General features: G+C 43.3%; 1 protein-coding gene across 4 annotated transcripts in view; it reads left to right on the top strand.

Annotated features, from left to right (window-relative positions):
* The first annotated feature begins 8,557 nt into the window (after nt 1-8,557).
* Nucleotides 8,558-23,059, top strand: part of SYTL2 (synaptotagmin like 2) — a 64,614-nt gene continuing 50,112 nt past the window's right edge. For 3 of the 4 annotated variants that reach the window (XM_074816382.1, XM_074816383.1, XM_074816380.1), the window contains exon 1: nt 8,614-8,837. The gene's annotated coding sequence lies outside the window, so the exon portion shown is untranslated. Of the gene's footprint in view, nt 8,838-23,059 lie in introns of all 4 variants that reach the window. The other variant, XM_074816381.1, reaches the window with a different exon arrangement.

Below are 23,059 nucleotides of genomic sequence, written 5' to 3'. Positions count from 1 at the left end.
CGAGCGGGTCCAGAGGAGGCCACGAAGATGATCAGGGGGCTGGAGCACCTCCCCTGTGAGGACAGGCTGAGAGAGTTGGGGGTGTTCAGCCTGGAGAAGAGAAGGCTCCGGGTAGACCTTAGAGCGACCTCCCAGTACTTAAAGGGGGTACAGGAAAGATGGGGAGGGACTCTTGATCAGGGGGTGTAGGGATAGGTTGAGGTGTAACAGTTTTAAACTGAAAGAGAGTAGATTCCAACTGGGTATAAGGAAAAAAATTTTTACTGTGAGTGTGATAAAACTCTAGAACAGGTTGCCCAGAGAGGTGGTAGATGCCCCATCCCTGGAAGCATTCAAGACCAAATTGGATGGTGCTCTGAGCAACCTGATCTAGTTGAAGATGTCCCTGCCCATTGCAGGGGGGGTTGGACTAGATGGCCTTTAAAGGTCCCTTCCAACTCAAACCATTCTAACAACAGCACAGGGGTAATTTAACTCCTGGGAGGGATTTCTGTGTGGCAAAGGTCATGGGATGGCCTGAGCTGCACCCAAATGGATATCTATGGTGGCAGGCTTAAAATCGGGAAGTAAAATTGCAGCTATCCTCGAGAAAAAGAGCATTTCCAAGCCTCACAGTGGTAGTGCAGTTCCACACCAAATGTGAGCTGGGTCAAGCATGGCTGCAGAGCTGCTTTCTCAGGAAAAAGCTCCCTAAACCATCCAAGGCACTGAGATGGAGCAGGTTCCTCCACCCGAGTAACAGGCAGCCATCCACTGCCCCTTACATCCCCCTTTGCCCCTTACAGCAGTGTTGTGCAGAAAGCCATGTCCCAGCAGTGGCGACAGGGCATAAGGAGATGAAAAGGAGGGCTGGAGGCTGATCCCAGTCTAATTCTGTTTCTCTCTTGCTGGCCAGCAGACCTGCATTGGTTTTGGATGGGCTCTGTACATCATCCTTATTAGGACTTCAGCACCTGAGCCATGTAACCCTGAGAGCCATATTCTACCACAGAAATAAACTGTAAATCAATAAAATGCCTTTGTCCTTATTTTTGGGTGAAATTCATATTTAGCTACTTTGTTCAGAGTTTCTGGCATCCTGTGGGAGCTTATGTTATTCTATGACCAGTTCTGTTTCACGCAGTACAGCAGTCTCTATAACTAAGGCACATTCATTAAAGCAAGGACAAAACACTTTCAGTCCTATAGGCAGAGATCATAATTTGCAATGCATCTATGCTGAAGACAGTAGGAAGACGCCGTTTATGTTCATTCAGTGGCCCCACATAACTGCTCAGATGAGAAAGCAAAAAAAAAAAGAAGAAACAAACAAAAAAACCTAAATCATAAAAAAATATAGTGACTTTTAATTTCCTTCTCCTATATTACGGATTGAGTGATGCTATTACGACACAGTAGCCAGCTGACACATAAGCCAGGCATTGAACAGAAGGCAGGGAAAAAATAAGAACAGTGTCTTAAGTCAGCTGGCAAAGACAAACACGGCCTTGACCTTTGTACTTTGTAACAGTAGATCTTTAACTTGGACATATTTAAATCCCACTGTGCCAAAAAATAACAGTATTTAAACTTGACTGCAGGCAACCTTTGCCTTTTTCTATTTGCATGGGCAGACAATACTTATATCTTTTAGAAAATCTTGTCTTATATCCAGAAAGAGAAAATATTATGATAAGTTTGAGTCCCTAATTTGCAGGTTAACAGCATTGCCAGGATCAGGCAGTGCTTTCAGCTCTTCTTTGACCCTCTGTTAACAAGCTTGAACACAGGTGCCAGGAACATCTCCATCAACTTCCTGGAGCCTGAGATTAGGCTGCCTGCTCTGTAGTTCCCTGGATCCTTCTTCTTGGCCTTGAAAATGGGTGTGACATTTGCCTTTTAATGGTCATCAGGAATCAATATACACAATATATAACTTATGTAGAAATACATATGTATAAAGGAGTTACCTAAAGGGATCTAGGAAGAGAAGATGGAGGAGAGAAATATCTCAACATTTCAAGGAAGGAATTTTAAAACATCTCACATGTGACCCTGAATCCAAATTTGGTTCAGAACTGAATGCCAATGAGCATGGGAGTGCCATTTGAGACAGACCGGGGTGATCATGCAAAAGACTCTCACTGGTACGTACTTTACATCGCGACCTTTCCCCCCGCCCCTTCTTTTGTTACAGTTCTGAAAAGGTGATCAAAAGGTGTAAATCTCAACTTCCGAGACTGGGAAAAATGTTCCTTCCTTCAAATGGGGGAAGATGAGTTTTTGTGACAAGATTTACCCTTTGTTCTGCTCTATGGTCAGAAATGTAGTCAGCAGCTGGCTGGACTGTGAAGAAGTGGTGAGAGTTGTTGCTTCTGTCGGCCCTCCAGCAGTAGCTGTGATGCTGGACTTCACCTGGCTTTCTGTGCAACAACAGCACGTCAGAAGTGCTTTGGGAGGAAGCAGTTTACCTATGAAAACGTCTGGAGCTGGAAGGTGCTGCTGAAGAGCATAGAAATGCTGTGTGGGTGGATTCCACCTTCCCACCTCTCCCACAAGCTGGGCCTGAAGAATTCCTGCTGAGAACTAGCTGAATTCCAGTGGCCTTTCAGTCAGAAGGGTTGTGGGTACAAAAGAAAGGAAATACTCCCTACACCCTTGAGCAAGCCTTTTTCCTCCAGACGAATAAGGGAAATAATTATTTTTGGGAAGAGGCAGTTTATGTCTGGGGGATGTTGAGTTCAGTGAGGTCCAGTTGGAGCAAACTTCTCCCTTCGCTGTCTACAGCTCAACCAGGCCATCATCAGGGCTGTGGTGACTACGATGGGCCTCCATCTTCACAAAGAAGAATTTCAAGGGCATGTATATGGCCAGATGTCCCAGCTGACAGAGTAGAGTATGAGTCTTCTGAGGATTTGTAGGTAGAAATTGCCCCTCCTCTTCTACATTGTCTCCTTGACTGGGGAAAGACGTTACGACCTTCTGCTGACCTACGCTGCCTCTTCTCTCTAGTGCCCTGTCCCAAACCTCAGCCTGGGTATGAGACTGAACCCACGGAAGGCTTTCAAACTTGGGAAGGCGTGACCATTCTGACTTGGGATTTCACAGTCACTGAAGCATCTTCCTGTGTCTTTTCAGTCCTCTACTGACTGCAGGAAGACAAGCATCTTGCTGTGCAGCAGGCAGCAGCTCAGGTCCTGAGGGACAACTGGGCAGACCAGCAAAACCTTCAGAGCAAGGAAGAAGTCATCGAAGAGCACATCCCCCAGGAATGTGAGGAATAGGAATACCACAGAGGCAGGGAAATAGCAGCTAGGCCACAAAGAGTTGGCTGGCCGTGTTACCACAGAGCCACTGCAGTCAGCGGAGAAGAATAAAGCATCGCGTGTTGAACAGAACCCAGGGGTGCTTCTTCGGGACACAGGGTCTCTTGGCAAGACCGTCTGGAGGTGCACCCTGGGTCCACTTATGGGAGTTTCACCTCTGTTTTTTATGTTGTCTAACCCTCAGTGGGGACTTGCCCAAGAAGAGCCTGGGGAAGATTTGAGGAGGGAAGGAGAATCCCTCTTCTTTCTATTGCAAAATACCCAAGAGGTGTTTGAATACCCCAGTAAGCATTGGAAGTCCTGTTCTGCTCTTTTTAAAACCCGCACCTCTGTGAAGCCTGAGATGGGGTGAAGGTGATGGGCTGTTTCTGGTGAAGAAAGAGACAGCTCTGGCTACACTGAAGGAAGGATGGACCAAGAAGATGTTCTCTCACATGCTCCTCCTGAGCCATACAGACAGGACAGGGAGAATCTGAGGAGGCAGAGGTAGGACCGGGGAAGGGCTCTGAAAGGTACGGGACCTGGAGCAAGGCAGAAACAGAGCATATAAGTCTAGAAGTCCTGTATTCCACTGACAAAATGTCCATCACAAGAAAGAATGTAAGACAGCAGAGAATTGCTAGGCCTGGTTTTGAACCGGCTAGTCCCGCTGCTTTCAATAAATATCAACATTGATAAAAGGGCAGGGGAAGTATGGGCCACTTGAGCAGCTGCTTATTTCAGTAACTAGAGAAATTAAATTAAACCTTTTGTGAACACCCTCTAGAACTGGAGGAAAAACCTTTGCTCTTCTGGGGCATTTCATTCCAGAATTCTCAGCCTTACACCCTGAGGGAAAGAAACCCAGAAAACGCAGACTGTGCCAAAAAGAGGCAATGAAGAGAATGTGTCTTCCTTCTCATGACCTTCTAAGATGGGCTGCGGAAGGTGCTGCTCTAAGAAAAGTCTTATAGCAAAGTTCACTCCAGAGAGCTGGTTCCAATTTTGACCCCATCCCTAATGCTGAGTTTCCCACTGAGCTGTCCCACTGACCTGACAACTGGAAAAGAAGTTCTCATGTTTCTTTAAATCTTTTTTTTCCCTGTTTGTTTTTTTGGTTTTTTTTTTAACTTTGGAAATCTGATAAGAGAGGGTAAAGCCACAGTGAGATTGGAAATTTCCATGCAAAGTGTCAGACCATTTTTTATAAATCACTAGTGCATGGAACTTGTTTTGGCTCCATGTTCTGATCAAGTTTAAAACGGCAAATTCACCTTTTTACAGATATGTGCACACTCAAGACAATTGTCAAAGACTAAAACTACATATGGAAAAGACTAGAAGGCACCTAGTATAAAGGGTTTAATGACGAAGGACTATCTAATTAAACACAAGACAGCATTTCTCATCAATTGCAAAGCAGAAACTATCTTGATCAGTCCTTGAGGAAAACTGCAGTTATTCATAGATTCCTTCTTACCTCCCAGAAATCATCAAACAGTGAATTAGAGCCTCATGTCCTTTCCTTGACTGGGCATTTGAGAGCAATGTCTAGCAATGCTGCTTAATAGCACAAATTTAAAGATGCCCTGGTCAGTGGCAGCAGGACTTACATTTTCTTTGTCTTGGAGCAAAAGAGCAGGAAAACAATCAGGCCCTATTCGTGCACACTTGCTCTTTAAAGCCATCTCTTTCGTGATCATTATTATCAAGCCAATCTCTTTCTTACCACAGAGAGCATCATATACAGCTAAATTACCCACACTGTTTCCTTTCACAGTTTACGCCTTCGGTATACATTTTCTTGTTTTATTTTAAAAGAATTTTAGAATTATTTAAAAAATATTTTTGAAGGCTTTCTTTTTAAATATCTAAAGAAATGCCTACTGTTGGTAAGGTGGCACAGGATTTGCCTCTCCCATGTGACATGACCCAGCAAGGAGGTCAGAAGTAGTACTCCCATGTACACACATGCATGCAGAATAGAGAGCCACTTGCACCTCCACAAAAAAATGGTAGAAATGGAGTTTAACAGAAGACATGACAGATGATGCTCAGCAGGCGCAGGGCAGGGACAGGGAAGTGACTGACCAGCCCTGTTTACAAGTGACTGGCCCCTTTTATCCCCTCACCCCTCTGTTCTCCCATGCTTGTTCCTCTTCAAACTACTTTTATCCCTTCTTTTTCCCATCTTTGCCTCATTCCCTGAATATCCCATAGTAAGTCTTGTGCAATCTGAAAATCCCCTTCCCTTGCATCCCACAGTGTGTCCCCCTGCCTGGCAGTGATCCCCCCCTGGTCTGTAATGGACTGAGGCTCCCCTGGGACAGCCCTGGGAGGGGCTGTGTCTCTGAAGGGGTTATTGGGGCTCCCCCACCTGCCCTCGTGCCTCTGTGCTCCTTCATGTGTGTGGAGATGGACCTTTGGTGGGCTGACAGCTCCTGTGGTGGGCTTGGGAGCAGCCAGGCAGGGTATCTCTCAGGCTTCTCCACCCACCATCGTTCCTCTGCCTTTCACAGTGTGTGCAGAGAAGAGTCTTTTATCGCATAACCTAAGAGTGCAGAGGGATTTAAAGGAAAAAAAGACCTTGGGGCCCAGGATGCAACAGAAGGATGTAAAGCAAGGGCTGATGTGGTCAAATCCACCAGCCAGGGAAACACCACTACAGCGATGAAATTGGCAGCATCTGAGTTAGCTGTGATTTGTGTTAGTTCACCTCAGGGAGCAGCTGAGTGTTCCAAGGAGACTGAGGTTCTGTCTGGATGAAGCTGGAGGAAAAAAAGCCGTGTCAGGTGGATTTGCTTCTCTGGAAGTTACTATCTCCAGCCATTCTGTAACCACACTGAAGCACTCATTTGTTTTTCCATTAATGGGATAAATGGGATGACCTCTGTTGTAATTCGGGTAATGGCTAGAGAGAAAGACATGCTGAAGGAAGAGAGGTGATCCACTTTCCGAATCTGACAGGAATACCACTACACAAAAATACATGCAGGGTTTTTTTTTTTTTCATGATGTCATAACGCTTGGTGTTGCACTGCAACTAAAAGCATGCTTATATCTTTTGATTGTGCTGAGAATTTAACAACTCTGTGACTATGTATGGGGAAGATGAAGGGGAAAGTTGGTAGGGCCCATCCTTCCATCACAAATTTTTGTCCCCTTGGTGCCACCTTGAGAGAGTTCAGACTCAATTCGCATAAAAAACAACTGCTCCATGCTTACACAAAACCCCCAGATTCTTCATATCTACTACACCAGTGCAGAGCAACCGTGGGGACAGGCTGTATACCAGTTGCAAACTCTTTCCATCTGAAGTTACTGAGGAAACAGTCTGAGGGTCCTCACCATGCATGTCGTTCAGGTATTTTCAGTTTCTTCTTTATTGCAAACACTCACACTATGAACTGGTAACTGGTCTGAGCTGGGACAGCCTTTGCATACATAATCCCACAGGTTTCATCCAAATCCATTTCTATAACAAATCACTAAACTAAATGCAAGTAGGAGACAGCACGTATCTATTTTAACAGACACAGCACACGCCCCATACACTGTATTGCAGCTGTCACTTGTCACGGTGGTGGACGCCTCTACCACCTGGAGCTTCCTAGCACCAAGGAGCTGCTTTTCCCTAAGTTTGGGTCCAAAGTCTGTGATTAAGGGGGGAATTGGTTTGGAGAATGACTACACCAGACCCATCAGTTCCGGCTCCTTCCGGCAGGGGCCAGGCGTATCCACCGCCGCCAGCTGATACAGCCTGTCTGGTCTAAAAAGTCTCAGTCGTCTTGCCTGCCTTCTTCAGGACTGCTGTGAGCGGGAAAAAACGAGATATTTAACACGATAGAAAAATATGTTCCATGCACCAAGAGTGCCAGAAGGGCCCCCACTTCTAATTAACATACTAAACTATGTTTCTTGATCCGTGCTGAACAGGAGTTCAGTGTGGGTTTGAATAGGTACAGCTTAGTGTGCTGCATTAAGATGAATAAATAGGATATGTGGATAAGAGATGCTTGAATGAAAATTACTGCAGGGAGAAACTGAGTTTTAAGCTTTCACAAGGTCTCCAATTCACTTTGGTCCTTGTGAACTGAATGGAAGCCTTATTAAAGGCTTATTAAGCCAGAATTTTACTGGATAGTGCATAAAGCATGCTCTAGTCCCTAATTTTGTCATCGGGAAGGAAGAGCCACATATAAAATACATGAAATTGAAAAGACACATAATTTACCAACTCTTTATACCAATACCACGGATATGAAACTTTCTCTCAGAAGCATTACATTGTTTCACCATATTCAAGTTTGAGTAGAAGGTAAAACATAAGAATTTATGGTTAGCAGGAAGCCAGTGCTGATGATGTAGGATTTGGGGGGTGAATGGATTCAGGCTGGGAACACAATGGGGAAGGCATTTAAAACCAGGCTCCTGCAAGTGAGACCAGAGCAAGTGCCTCATGAGCCTCACAAGGCCCAGCAGGGCCCACTCCCTGGCACTCCAGTGACTGAAATCCTCCAGCTGCCCTGAAACAGGATTAAAATATAAAGCAAGAGCCGTGAGAAGAACACGCAGAGGAGGGAAATGCCACCACACCGGCTCTCCTCATGACAGGGGGTCGGTGCTGTCACCCTGCTCCTGCAGGGAGTCTGGCTTCAGAAATCACCTTGGTGCCTTGGCTGCTGAGTGCGAGGTGCTTCAAGGGGCAGGTCCTGCTGAAACATGCTATGAAATGCCGGCGTGTGTATTTTGTGCCACTAATTAAACAAAAAAGCACTTACCATGGTTTCCTGGACAAATAGATGACTGAAACCTCCGTTATTGCCGCCTGTATCTTTACTGCAAACAGGCGTGTATGTTCACACCCCGTGGGTTACCTGTCACCAGGTAAAGTGAAATACCGATCATTTTACCTCAGGGCAACTGCTCAAGTCAAGCTGATATTCCTGCGTGGACTTTATGTAAATACCCGCTCTCCGCTGTCGAGCTTCTGCCTCAGGAGAGCCCTCTCAAACCCGCCCCGGAGGCTCCTCCCGCCCCGAGGACGGTGTCCCCGCTCCGCCCCGGTCCCTCAGACGCCCTCCCGCTGCCACGGGGGACACGGACACGAAAACGGACACGGACGCGAACACGGACGCGAAGACAGACACGAAGGCGAACGCGGCTCCGGCGGGGCGGTGCAGGGCGGCTCCGGCGCGGGGAGCCGCCCCGCTCTGAGGGAGGCGGCGCCGCCATTGGCCCGGCGGCGGCGGGCCGGGGCTGCTTCTCCGCGCGCCGCCGCCTCCCTTCCCCTCAGACAGACGGGGAGGAGGCGTGGGGCAGCGGCTGCCGGCGGGACCAGGTAACTGACGCTGTCTCTGGCCGGAGAGAAGGGCTGGAGGAGCCGCGGAGGGGACAGCGGCGTCCCGCGGGGCTGAGGCAGCGCTGCGCCGCCCCCGACCGCTGAGGCGACGGGAGGGGTGAGGCTGCCCCTCAGGGGGTTGGGGGTATCTTGCTAATGGAGGTGGCTCGGCGACAAAAAAAAGGCACCGCCGGTGCTGGAGCAACGTGAGGGTGAGTCTGTTGGCAGCTGAGGGATCCTGGCTCCCGGCGTTCGGCGGCCGGGCTGCTCCGCAGGGCTGCTCCCGGCTCCAGGGGCTTTGGGGCGGTCAGCTTGCAGGGCCCGCTCGCCTGAGGCGGGGGGGACATCTCAGGGGGGTCTCCCCTGCCCAGCCCCTGTTATTGAGGGCGGAGGGAAGCGCCGCTTTCCTCAGAAGGGGTCTGGAGAGCCGGGGTGAAGGACTGGAGCCCCCCCGGCGAGGGGGCCGTGCGTTGGGACACCCCGCTGCAGCTGAAGGGAGCTCCTGGCTGGTGGTGCGAGCTGAGTAACTGTAAAAACCGACCTGCGCCTACCTTCTGTAGAGGCCGGGGTTAATAAAAGGATTCTCTCTATTTAAAGAGGGTGCTTAGATCTCAGTTGAGAGATGTTAATGACTTTAGTGTGAATAGTAAACGCTTCCATTTCAAAACACGAACTTAATTGCATTTTCCACGCTGTCTCTGGAATGACTTGCAGAATTGGACCTGGCCCTAAAGTCTTATGCACTCGGTTGTGTCTTTCCTATGTGAGCAGAAGGATCTGTTTAGATGATCCGTTGCAGGATAAAGGTCACTTAAATCTGGGGACAGATTGTCAAGTGGCAAGACAAGTATTTTTGAACTTTCTCAAAAGTGTAAGGGGAGGGGGCTTAAAACATGCTTGACAGGATGATCTGAGAAGAAACTGGATTTTCGCTGATAAAAGATGCGGTCGGAGTGCTACAAGAAAATATTTGTGTGTTTACATGTATCGGAGAATTGGAGCTCTCTGGTGGTGGAGTGTTTCAAAGGCTGATGAAGCAAACTGCTTTACTAAATCTATATACACCAACAATACAGCTTTCCAGTCATTAGTTTTTAATTAGCCAGTCATTATCACTACATTTCCCAAACAGTTCTTAACGATCACACCTGTACACAGTGCTGTGGAGCTGATGCCCTGTATTTAACGCTGATGGCTACAGTTGCCCAAGTAAAGCTTGAGAGCTATTTAGCAAGAGAAGTTGGAATCAAAGTGAGCATTTTGTGATTTTCATAAATTAACATCCTTCTTTGCTTATTGTTAGTGTTTTATGCACCTTGCTGCCTCCCTGGAAGAAAAGGGGGTGATTTCATCTGCCTTTGACATAGTTCATTTTGTTTTAGGGAGTAAGACTTATCCTAGTTTTGCTAGGCATCTTTTTTATTTACTTTGCAGGATTATTCTGGCTCCATCAGACATATCTCTTTGTTCTTCAGGTTTAGTTTGGTTTCACCTGACATCTTTCCTGCCCACTCTACATCCTTTGCTCTTATCTTGGAGATTTTACTATTTGCTTATGTTTTCCTGTGCACTATTTGGGCAAGTATACTGCAAGTCTCTGCCCATTTGCAGTTATGTGTTTTTTATATATGCATAGCTATGTTGTAAAATACTACTACTAATATTACAGTGTTACAAAATGCTTATACACTTCTTACAAATTACCATATTTTAGTGTGCTTGTGTCTAGGTTTAAGACAAGGAAATAATAAGCATCTTGCTTAGTCTGCTTCTACTGTATGGGTGCAGCAGGCCTCTGCTTTGTCTGTAAGGCATGTTCTTGAATTTTCTGAAGCTGTCATTGGACCTGTCTAATGTTAAAGAAATTTTCTTTCAGCATCTCTTGCAGCCCAGAATAATGTATTCTCAGTTTCACTGTCAGGCTTTTAAAATTCAGTGAAACAGGTATTCATGTTCTTATATACCAGTGCTGACAAAGGCCAGAGTAAACAGCACTCTATTGCCCCCAGAAGTGAAGGTCGGAAAGGTGAATTTGTCTTTTCTCTAAAGCGCTGGGTAGAGACCATGGACAGATATATTCTGTGGAGTAAACTCCCATTATGTTGCAGGAGACACTTGCCAGGTTCCCAGGTGGAAGTACTGCTCCAATTTAGTACTTGGAGAAAACCTTTGATGCTTGCACCAGAAGGTGAGATTTTAACTGTTGCATCTAGAAAGGAAGCTAAACAGTGGGATGAAGTCAAAGGAATTACTTATTTTCTACCCTGTTTTTCTCCCTGTGCTCATGACAGAAAGGAATAGAACAGACTTCAAACAAAAACCTGGTAAGAAAACATTATTTGCAAGGAACCAGAGTAATTTGTAGTCTCTCAGGAGGAGAAAATGTTTAATTTTATTTTTCTTTAATTAAAGTGATGGTTCTGTCCTATGAAGTCAGTCTTTAGTCAATAGTGACTTGTTCTGATTCATAGTAAAGAATTTTTTTCTCTGCACAGAAAGTGCTCTTCATGCAGGGTGGATGACTAACACGTAACTGCTAAAAGCAGTAGGTAACCCTCCGGTGCTTAAAGTCTTATGACCTGTTAGATTTAAAGTCGGCTTGTTTAAGTTGCTCATAAATCAGTTTAAGGAGGCTCCTTAGTTTGGTCTTCCAGTGCCAGAACACTTACGCTTTATGTTATGTCAAGCCAGTGATACTGCGTTTTCTGTATCAGCAGTCTCCAGTTCTTTAGCTTATTTGGGCATAAAGTGAGTGACAGCTGATTTTAGCAGACTTATTCATGCTTCATTCTTGTGGTAGGGAGTCATTCCAGTTCACCTGGGTACAGTAACTGGATGTGCTAGATTCATGTTTCATGGTATAAGGTTTTCTTGCTATATGTAACTTGACTGTTTATCTCACTGAAAGTGGCAATGGGAAGAGATACAATGTATGTGTGAGGAGGAGGAAAAGAATATTTATCCCCTCTTTTTATTTTGTAGCTCTTTCTCTGGATGATAACGCCAGACTATTTTTGACCTGAATCCCGCTCAGTATCGAGTGCATGTACACCAAATTAATGAACAGCTTGACAATTTTTTTCCTCTGTATTACTATATGCCTTTTCCTCTGTACTATAAATCTTCTAAAAGTAAACTTTTCTTATCTTTCTCTCTCCCAGTCAAGGAAATTCTGCATTTCTGTCTCTGCCTGTCTCTCTCTGTGTGTGAATATAAATAAAAATAAAGGTAAAAACAAAGGAGATGCTTATTTGCAGAGTAACTAGCAGAACAGTATCCTAGACTCATTGTTCTGCAAAAGTATCAAGCTGAATATTGGTAAATTCCATATGAAATTGCCTACCCAGTGCCTGATTCTGATAAATTGACAGTGATTTACTTCTGTACAGGTTGGAGGGGCTACAGTTAGACTGTGTCATCTCAGCCTTGTAACTAAGAGCTTCAGAAGTAAATTGTCATCTTCAAGAACTCCTGGGTTAGAACTGGCTTTAGACCATCAGCTTTTTAGATGTTCAAATCTACTCCCATACTTCTCTACTGAATTTAAATGACTTATGTCCTTCAAAAATAGCATTAAATATAGAACACCAGTTATAAAGAATTAAGGGTGAGGTCCAAAAATCCTGTGTAATTGCACTTTAGGTACCGTAAGAAAAAGGTATGTGTCCAAGTCCTAGGCAGAAATCTATCACACAACCAGAAGTAGGGAGCCCTTGACCTTCTATTCTGGACCAGCCCATAAAAAACTGTTGCGATCTTTATTTTGTGCTGATTTTGCAGGTTGCCTGTATTCCAGCTGGGTATTGCATGAGCATGTTAACTCTGAGTTGTGGGTTGGGTTTTTCTGTTGGTTTTGCGGGTTTTTTGTTTGGTTTTTTATTTCTTTTTAAAGCCTGAGAAAATGCATGTTAGTAGAAACGTCATAAATTTTGTCTTGTTTTGTAGTGATTACAGTGCTTCTGGAGATTAAGAGACCTGGATTGAAGATTAATACCCTCAGGTTATTCTCCTATTCCTTCTGCTATACTAGAACTGGACTGCTGTGTAGCCAGGAGTGCAGGGCTGGCTGGTTGAGGAGGGAGATCAGGAGAGAGAGCTTGGTCTGTGATGTGGTGGCCTGACTGAGAGAAAGCAGACCTGGGGTTCCTGTTTCTGCTTGCAAGGTTGTGACATCACTTTAATAGTCATTCTGAGACGGGTGGTTTAATCCTTGGTAGTGTAGCCCTAGGAAGGGTTAAAAGTGAACCAAGTGAAACCTTCAGAGACTGTCATATATTTTGGTAAACAAGGGGCTGTGAGTTTGAGTCCTCTTGGGTTAAGTGGTTCTGGGGGCTCTGGTTTTGGCTGCTTCCTGGGTATGTGCTGTAGCCATTGGGTAAGATGGAGCTGACACCTTGCATAGTTATGCTCTTAAAGAATGAGCCACTCCTACAAAACTAAATACCTGTTCAGGGACAGGCATTACACTCCAAACCTCACAAACCCTAAACTCCTGATTTTTGCTCCCTGTCTCTGAGAAACAATTTCAATCACAATCTTCTGCTCCCTCTTTCCCATCCCTGTGCTATTCAGCAGCATTTACAGGGCAAATCCCATTCATACAGTGCGATTTGACACCACACCTCACCCCGTGCAACTGCAGGCTGCTCCAGAAACTCTTCCCTGCTCCTCACTTCTCATGTGCAGCAACTCAGTTTAGCTCTCACCGTGCCCTTTTAGGCTCCTTGCATCATAGCGCACCTCACTTCTCGGTGCCTGAGTGCTCTGTTTGGATCTGGCCGTAAGTATTCCGTGAAACTGGTACAAGCCAGTGAAAAGGCTGGGTTTTGCATGATATAGCCCAGCCCAGCAGTGCAAACAATCTTGTGAGTGAAGTTTTCATGGCTGATAGACTTCCTGTTATTCTTGCAATTTAATATCACTATTAAGGAGGAGTGACGCTGCTCGCTGGTTTCAACTTAGCCAGAATGAACCTGCTAGCAGCCAGAATATTCATATTATGGGGCTATCCATTAAAACATTCTCATGCATGGAAAGATGAGTGATTTTCCTCTTAATAGAGAGCTATATTAAGCTTTTAAAAAAATGTATCTATTAAAAAAACCCAATAATAGCCCTGAAATAAAAACTTCATTGCAAATGTTAAGTTAATTTTGGTGACTGTGATGAGACCCAATTCTGACTAGTCTATCTGCAGACTGTAGGCTAGCTTTTTTTAACTAGTTGGATTTTTACCTTATCTGGAAACTTCACAAAAGTGCTTTTTTTCCGCACCTCCCACTTTAGCTTACTGCTTCTATGACTGCAGGACTCCTAAAGAACATTCTTTTTCCTCTGGCATGTGATTTCTGCTGGTAATTGGATTCTGTGTAAGGCCCTGTTTTCAGGTAGGTGTGTGCCTCAGTTACTGTGACAAGGACTGGATTAAATGATGCAAACTTTCTTGGTAGCCTTTGGATTACATCAATTATTAGGTGGGTAATTTTAACCTTAAAAACTTGCATGAGTGAGTGTCCAAGGTCAGTGGTTGGTCAGTGGTTATTCAGTCATCTCATGAGAAAGGACAGCCAAAGGGCTTGTTCTGTTCACTGGCTCTTTGTGCATGTTAGTAATCAGTTAAACAGGGCTCTAGTTACAATAACAACATTGATGCCTGAAAAGTAGGGGGTCTGCAGTGCAAATTGAAGTGATTTAGGTGAGTAAGGGATGATTTTATTTCCCAGAGCTACTTGTTTATACAGTTCATCCTGTCTGAGAATGATGGAGTGCCTTTTGCAGTGTTCTGTGTGAACTCAGTTTTGTGTTGGGCTGCAGGCAAAGCTGCTCTGGTGGAGCTGAGGTCGGTGGCCTCTCTCGGCAGAGGCAAGGATGATGTAAAATGTTGCCCTCTTGATTTGGCTGTTTTGTGCCCAACCTGTACCACAAAGCTGTACTGTGCACCCTCCTGCAGAGGAAATGTGCCACCACCAGTGACCTGAGCAGTTGGCTGACAGTGCTTTAGAGAAGATCAAAGTGATGCATAAAAGGGGCAACCTATTAACCCACAGGTTCCTAGTTTTACATAGTGAAGGAAAATCAGTCTGTCGGTGATGGTGGCTGTCCTTGCTCAACTAGCTCATCACTTTGACTCGAATGAGGAGTGAGAGTGGGGACTCTTAAAGTCACAGGGATGCAACAGATGCCGACTAATGGATTCCCATAACAATGCGATAAAAATCATGAGAGAAGTCATGTGGACAGGCTTTGAAATAAACCTTTTTCAAAGTTTCTTCAAAAGCTGTATGCTTAGGAGTCATCCAGTTGGTATCCCAAAACTGAAACTGCTCTACAAAATGGCTTACTATCAGCTCAACAGAGTGAGCATCAGTCCTTGTATTTGAATGCAAATCCATCTTTGCTATTTGTAACAGGTATTTCTTTGCATCAGTGCTGCTTAATCCTCTTGTTAGAAAGCCTGCAGTAGCAAAGAGCAGGACTACACAGTGACTCTGAACTGCATCTCAGTTCTTCACTGTCATACAGAAAAGATTATCTAACCAAGACTGGAGGAAATGTGTCACTTCCCAGTAGCCACTGATAGGAAATACTTGTTAATAAGTCACACTGTTTTGCACACTTCCATTCTTGAGAGGTAAAATTTCCAGAACAGAGTCCCAGCTAAAAAGTACCCAAGTGCTTGCTAAATAGTAAAAGAGAAAGGAAGCAGGGTAGAGATAGGATAGTTACACTGCAGTCTCCAATATCCAAACTTGTCAACACCTCTACATTGGAAGCAACTTTGATTTGCTTAAGACTAAAATTTGCTAAAACCAAGAACAATATGTTTGACAACAGGGATTTTCATCAATTCCACAGCACTGGTCTCTGACCATCCATATCAAGGGATTTAATTTAGAAAAACATCTTACAAGTACAATGAAGACTTTGTGAACACCTGCCTAGGAAGAAAGCAAAGCACATCACTAGTTACATGATTTGCTCTGTGAGCTATAACTCTGAGCTATAACTGCTCACAGAATCTGAGATTTTTTTTTTAAACAAAGAGGAGGGGAATATAGGGTTAGTTGCCTTTTTGAAATTCCAGTAGCACAGGAAAAATTAGAAACCAAGCAGAGACGCCTTGTTGTCCAAATATTTTTTGGGGAAGTTCCTTTCCAATTTCTTATAGGTACAAGCATCTAAGTGAAGGAAAGCCTAAGCTGAATGAGGGAGAAGTATACTCAAAACACAGTCTGTCTGGGGGAATTCTGCCACTTTAGCCTTATTTATAATTTTTTTGTTTTACCTTTTTTAACGACTACCTAGAACATAACAGATGTTTTTGTTTGACTTACATCAAGAAACAATGCTCACTGGCCTAGCACAGGGAATGCCAAACCTGAAACTACAATAGGAATATTTTTTTGGAAGAATGGGGCAAGGGAAGAAAAGGAGAGGGATTCGGCAGCTCCTGGTTACATGCAAATGTTCTGTATGGGACACTGCAGGTGAGAGGAAGAGCAGGAGCATTTTCCACTCTGCAATAAAAGTTTGTGAGAAAGGGAGGGAGATGCTGTTGGCCCCGTCTCACTTCTATCTTCCATACTGAAGATTTAAGTTCATGCAGATTCCATACATTTAAGATGGCAAGGCTCCAGAAGAAGAGGGTGAGCACTTCTTTCCTCTAAAATGAAAGGAAACCATTGGCATCTTAACAAATTTTTTGAAGGAATCAATTACTTGCATTATGAATTTCAAGTTTTTTGGGAGGGCAATCTTTCAGCTGTTTCTTGTGAAACTTCCTTGCTAGGATTTGAATCTGTCTTGTAATTATCTTGGGAAAACATTCAGAAAGAGCTAGTCATTAAATGCAGAAGTGTGTCACATAACTTGCCACCAAGTAAGCAGTTTTCTTCCAATCTCTCTTAAACCTTTGAGTGTTTTACTTGAATCTGTTTTCAAACAAGACAAAAACACTCTCTTAAGCTGGACCCTGTGTGGGTCTAATGTCGATGTTGTCATGAAGAATAAGAAAGTGACAATGGGAGTTTGAGTCTTGTGAGCCCCCCACACTTCTGCTTTTGGAGGGAGTCTAGTCCCTCTGAAAAAGGAGAATAATTGTTACAAGATACAGTGCTCTGCTTTCAGAGATCTAGAGGATTGAGCCATCTTCATTATTGTATTTCAAGTCCCTTACCCTGAGAAAATATTCTTAGTGTTGCAACTCTTGATGAAAATAATTAGCAGCTAGAAGAATTAAGTTCTTGCAAACGAACTATTAATAATTCAAACAATGTGCCTACTGGGATTAAACCACAACAAAGTGACAATGGTATGATGTGCAAGAAAATAGAACTAGATTTTAAGAACCTCAGAATTTATAATGAAGTATGCTGATATTAACTTGATGGAATCTGTAATTTTGAAGCTGCTTCAAAATTCTTTTTTATTTTTTTGAGTAGTTTTATACCTATGACAATGTGAAATAAATGGCATGGCATCTATAGTTAGTCCAGCAAACAGTGGTCACAGGGAAAAGAAAAATTTAGGTGTGTGTTTCTGAGGCTTCTCTTTAATTTACAAACTTCTTGTTCCAGAGACCACATCCTCTTGAAACCACTGGCCTAATGGTAGTAAACCATAATAGGTACAGAGATTGACATTCTTAGGCACTGCTGCCAGTATCCAAGCCCTATGAAAGAAATGGCAAGCTGCCATATGTGATTAGAGGGATTAGGCCACAACCAAAGCAAATTATTCTTTTCTCTTGCAATTTTCAGTTGTTAACTTTTATCCTCTTTCTGTTTTTAACGTTTTGCACTCTTGTTCAGAGTAAATTTTGTGTAAAACAGAACAATTGCCTGTATGGTCTTCAAAGCAATGAAGATCTTGACTTCTTACCAAACAAGAGTAAAATTAAATCAGGCAGAGCCGTGTGGACTAGCAAAGCAGATGTTCCTGGAGAGAAGTGGAATTTTCCTCAAGTGCTTGTATTACTCTAGCTGCCTTTCTTCCTCTTCCAGCTGGCTGGAGATCATTATATAAGGCTGTCAATTAGAATATTTTAAGATTGCAACTATTTTGCAGGTTAAAACCAACAGGGATCATTTCGGTTCTATTGGGGAAGGGTAAAGTTTGAGCAAGGCTTGTTGTGTATCGTATTTTTAATTTTTTTCCCCCACTGTGGCTGTTTTGAGCTGTTATCTGGTCCTATAATTGCAGATAAGTAGCTTCGTTCACTTAACTGTATTGTAATGAATATTGCACAGGAGAACACGTAGGTTTATTACTGGAATAAAATGAAGCATTGCTATAAGACCAACTTCAATGTTGCCTTATAGATGTCCCACACTTCTACAAAGGTCCCTGTTCCACCAACACTTTCCACTTCACAATTAGCTAGATAAGAACTTCTACCTCCCATTGACTAAACATGCATGTTGGCAAATACTGTTCTCTAAGTTAATCTCTGGGACTGTTGAAAATATGATATGCTGTGTAGACCCAGCTGTTATCATTTTGTAAATGCTCTGATAACACCTCTTGAAAGAGCAGCTGGCTTAGCTACAGATATGCGTATCTTACTGGGTGATCACTTCTGCCCCTTCAAGAACTGAAATGACAACAGGCCTTCTTGTGTTTCAGTTCAGGTCCTTACCATTGCAGGCAGTCATGTTTAAAACTCTTTTGAATGATGACTTAAATCCCTCTTGAAAGTTAATAGCTTTTCTTTCTCCACTACTCAAACTGAAATCCATAATCCTCTGATCTTCTGTACAAATATGTTCATGCCCCTCTTAAACTATTCGTGCTTGTGCCAACACTGGCATTTAGCTTAATTAGCTGTTCTCCCTTCATGGGATTTGCCTCATGTATTTACAGAAAAATTATATTCTCTAAGCCTAGGATAGTGCTGAATTGCCTATGACTGTGAAAGGGAATGAAAGGGCTCAAACAAATGAATTTCTAACAGTTATTAAGACTAAACTGTGAGGTGATGTGTGAAAGCTTTGCTTGTGCTTTGCTTCATTTGTTTCTCAAGGACTCCTGACTTCTCAACTGTTTCCTGAGGTCCCTTTGTCTGTTGGGGTAAGGTTGAAACACTCGTTAGGCTCCCTACGTAAATCACTGATAGCAGACTCAAGGCCTTCAGTGGACACCTGGGCAACCCCTAGAATGAGATAAGGGGGGCTCTGACAAAGAGACACAGAGACCCTGTTATAGGGAAACCGATTTTGCTGGTTTAGGAGGGAGACACCTGGACTTTACTTCACAGCTCACGCTCCGGAAAGAGGGTCAACTAGTGAACACTGTGAAGAAGACTACTTACTTCCTCCCTCGACCACCGAAGACCCTCACCCTATTTTCACTACGCATGCTCGGATTATGCAAATGAATTCTGGGAACTCATTATCATAAGACACCCCTTTCTAGGAAATCTAATGAATATGTATGATTTGTCTGTATGTAAACTGATGTCCCTTGCTAATCCTGGGGAGCCCTTATGGTGGAGAATCCCCAGGGCGACCCCAGCGCTGCCAATAAAAGAATACCTGCTTAACAGTTCTATTGGATTCGGACTGTTGAGTTAATTTCTTTGTTTCAACTGCTTAAAAGTCAGTGGAGAATCAAATTTGTTTATGAGTGTGATTGTTGTTGCAAAGCTGTTGCTTGTAGGACTTGTAGTCAGAGGTACTGTTACTGCCTAATGTGACTTCCCAGGGTGGTAGGGGACAATTCTGCAAAGCTCTTATTTCTCTCAGTGTTCTTCTTGGCTTCCTTGCTTCAAAATAAAGGTTTATTATTTCCTGAGCGTGGGTGTAGGCCAAACTTAGTTACTTCTCTTCTGAGAATGAGTTTCTCCGCAGATGCAAATTGTTATATTAGCAATTCCATTTATCTGTCTGCCTCAGCTTCCTGTTGCCTTATGTCTGGACTTCCAACTCATTCCGCTTGCTAGCGCTAATATGTTGTAGCGGTGGAGAAATAAAGTTAGGAAAATGTGTAGCTTTCAAATGCATAAAACCAAACCCTCTCAGTTTTAAGAGCCAATAGGTTACTTGTAACCGAACGCTTTATGTGCTGAAGATGTATACAGATGAGAGTCGCTGCTCAGCCAGGCCTGCAGGGTAATTGTTCAGCTGAAGGAGTTGGCACAAATAGGGGTGGGGTGAGAAAGCAGCCAAAAGTGTGGAGTTGGCGGTCACCTCCGTCCTCTTGTTAGAAGGCATTGGCTGCAGGACAGATTCTCTGGAGCAAAGCTCTAGCAGCTCAGGTCTACTGTACAAGGAGCACTTGAAAAGTAATTTTGCAATGTAAATTTAGGACATTGAGGTTTCTGCATGCAAAAGGGAATCTTGTTGATTTGGATGGAACAGCTGACTGGGGTTTTGCTCTTTGTTTTCTGATCCTGTTGATGAACATGTTGTCAGTCATGACAAACTACTCCAGCCTCTTGCTTTTCCCTCATTACATCCCATTTTACTGAGTAAAAACTTTAAAATCTAAACTATGTTTGTGATACCTCTCAATGTGATATCTCATAATGTTTGGAATGCAGTATTTGAATTAAGATTCCCTTTTGGTACATGGGAGAAAGCAGCAAGGGGGACAAACAAATCTCTCTGTAAACAAGTTTGTGGACAAGGTTGTCTTTCTGTTATGACTTGACTTGAGAAAATTGTAAAGCCTTACTTAAAGGAATTGAGGCGTATAACTACCTGAGAAGGTTTTGAGAAATTTCATATGATAAAATTATTAAATGAGTGCCTGGCCTAAAGCACTTGAAAGCTGTGAGTAGCTTAAGAGTAGGGAGGAGAAACTACATCTTGTGTCTCCTTTCTGTTCTTTTACTGCCAAAACATGGAACCTTTCATGTGTGAGTTGCATAAAACATAATTTGAGTTACCGTTTATTACAGGGATTAGAACCCTTTTATGAAAGGGAAGATCTTTGTGTGGTTTCAGTTAAATTTAAGGTTTAAGGAAAAAAAAAATCATGCCAAATATCCTAAGACTCACAAATGTTAGTCTACAGCATATGACAGCCTTTTTCCAAAAATCAGTCAGCATGGTATTTGTATCAATTTCTGTGATTTAATCAGTCTGATACAGATCTTTCAGTCTTACTTGAGACTTAGGTCTGAAAACTTTCCTTGCAAAGGAAAACTTCTCATTGAACTTGCAGTGACATCAGACAAACTGTTTGAGACCTCTCAGTTTTTCGGCATCTATACAGGCCAGAAAAAGAAAGCAAAAGGAGTGGTGATAGTGGGTGACTTGAAGGGGAGGAAGGCATTGGGTGGCTTGTTTTTTGTTTTGGTTTTTTTTTTTAACTTTAGCCTTAGGTCTTTTAACAGGTGCTATATTCTAAACCAGCAGTTTTTACTATCAGTGCTAAGAGTCTTTTGCAGAAAGCCAGCATTGCAGTAACTCGTACCAGTGGGTCTCATGAGGTTGGCCCAAGTACATCACAGACAGAAAGAAGATTTTTTGTTTATGTAGAGACTTAAAAACCTAGTTTGTGACTGGCATGGTTCCAGTGACTAAAGACTTGTTATCATAATGATGTGATACAATTTGCACTGTATGGATTATACACATTAAAGGGGAGAAAAAAACCCCAGTTGATTATTGCTATTTTTTTACAACTGTTTATCCAGTGAGATCAGGGGCCAGTTTTTCAGGTACTCATATAATGCTTCAGTTAAGGCATGTTTGTTAGCTTTGCAAAGGAACCTAAAGGGTCTCAGCTGCACAACTCAAGACTGGGGACGCTTTTTATCATAACCTAGGGTGGGAGCAAACCCAACTAGTATGATGCCATGTAAATCTGAATACAGGATGAGTGTAAGTGGTCAGAATTCATGTAGGATTCTCTTCTGAAGAGCTGGAAGGAGAATGTGCTCCAGTTAAGCTAGACATAGTAAGTTTGTTAAACTTGGCAAATCACAGCTTTGAACTGTGGAACCGTGTTGTATGATATCTACCAGGAAGGAAAAATGGTTAAGAGCCTGCCAGGGTTGGTGGTATCTTGCACCTGATTGAAGACAAAGTGGGAATGCAAACTTAGTTGCAGAAACTGCTCCACAGAATGGTGGTATCTGGGAAGTTTAGTAGCAGTGCAGCTTGCTGTGAGCTCCCACTGCCTGTGTGGATGCTCAGCCCTTGCAAACTGTTGTTCATTTGGGGAGGACTGAAGTTCTGCTTCCACTAGTTTTATTAATTTGTATAATGAGACATCGATGAAGCCTGCAGCTTGTTTTGTAAATGCTGTCCAACTATTTCTTTTAGATTTTAAAATTAATGTAACAGACAATATAACATTTCTTCCCTCAGCCTTCTTTAAACACAAAGACATGGTAAGATGTCATTCGTCCAACAGTTTTCTTAAGGCTTGATTGACCTGAGGCAAGAAACTTGCCTGCTTTACATGGAAAAAATCCTTGATAATTCCAGTTCAGAGCTCTCCAAGTTTTTGTGGTTGCAACATAAGCTTCTGAGAGTGCCTGTTGGCAGTAGCACACATGCCATCCAGTCAGCATCCAGGGCTTTGGATTGTATCAGATGCTGTGAAAAGTTTCCATGATAGTTAAAATAGGTATCCATACCTGTTTGTAAGTGGAAGGAGTGCTGTTGTAGGTCCTCAACAAATTCAGGTTGATGTTTGTTGATAGCTCTATAATAAGCACTTTTTACTTCTGCCTAATTATAAAACTGTCATTTTCTAAATATAAATAAAGTTACAGATTGTTTGAGATACTGTTATATCAACCTCATGGAACAAAAATCACAGTGAGAATCATGGAGAAGATAAATATGGCAGCCAAACATAATCACATGCAGGTTGTTGAGCTTTTTTTCTTTAGCAGGGAGGATAATCATTAACCTGGCTGCAGCTGCCTTCCACATCTGTAAGAAATGCTGTTATCTTCAGAGATGAATTTCTTATTGAGTAGTGCCGGTGCCAATATTTTGTTTTAATCTCTTGGTTGAACTCTGTGGCCAGGGAAGCAAGCTCAATGACTCGTTGCATGATTTTAGTGCTCGTTAGACCAATACGATGCCAGCATCCTGTCTGCCAGATGGTCGTGTCAGACTGCAGGGGCCTAAGGCAGACACACACACACACACAAACCTAAAGTGACGGTATCTGCCTAAGAGACCTGTCCAGTAACAACATCTGCTTCTCTTCTATCTCTCACCATATTTGTCACCAGGGATGCTTCTGAGGCTTACATTACATTCAAGCTATTTATTTATTTTTCTCTGGCTTCATTACATCCATGGTGCTGTAACCCTGAGGCATAAGAGACTCTACTCTAGATACAGCTGACTTCCTCCCTCCCCCCCCTTATTCCTCTAAGGTTTTTTTGAAGAAGAGATTTTTGTCTTTGACAGTTGGGATTGCCTTGTTAAGTGACTAGTCCTCTGGAATCATGGCCTATAAAATAGAG

The sequence above is a fragment of the Strix aluco genome, chromosome 2 (genome assembly GCF_031877795.1).
Source record: "Strix aluco isolate bStrAlu1 chromosome 2, bStrAlu1.hap1, whole genome shotgun sequence".
NCBI classification, from domain to species: Eukaryota; Metazoa; Chordata; class Aves; order Strigiformes; family Strigidae; genus Strix; species Strix aluco.
Note: the sequence above shows the minus strand (reverse complement) of the source record. Positions and strands in the feature narration are given on the sequence as shown.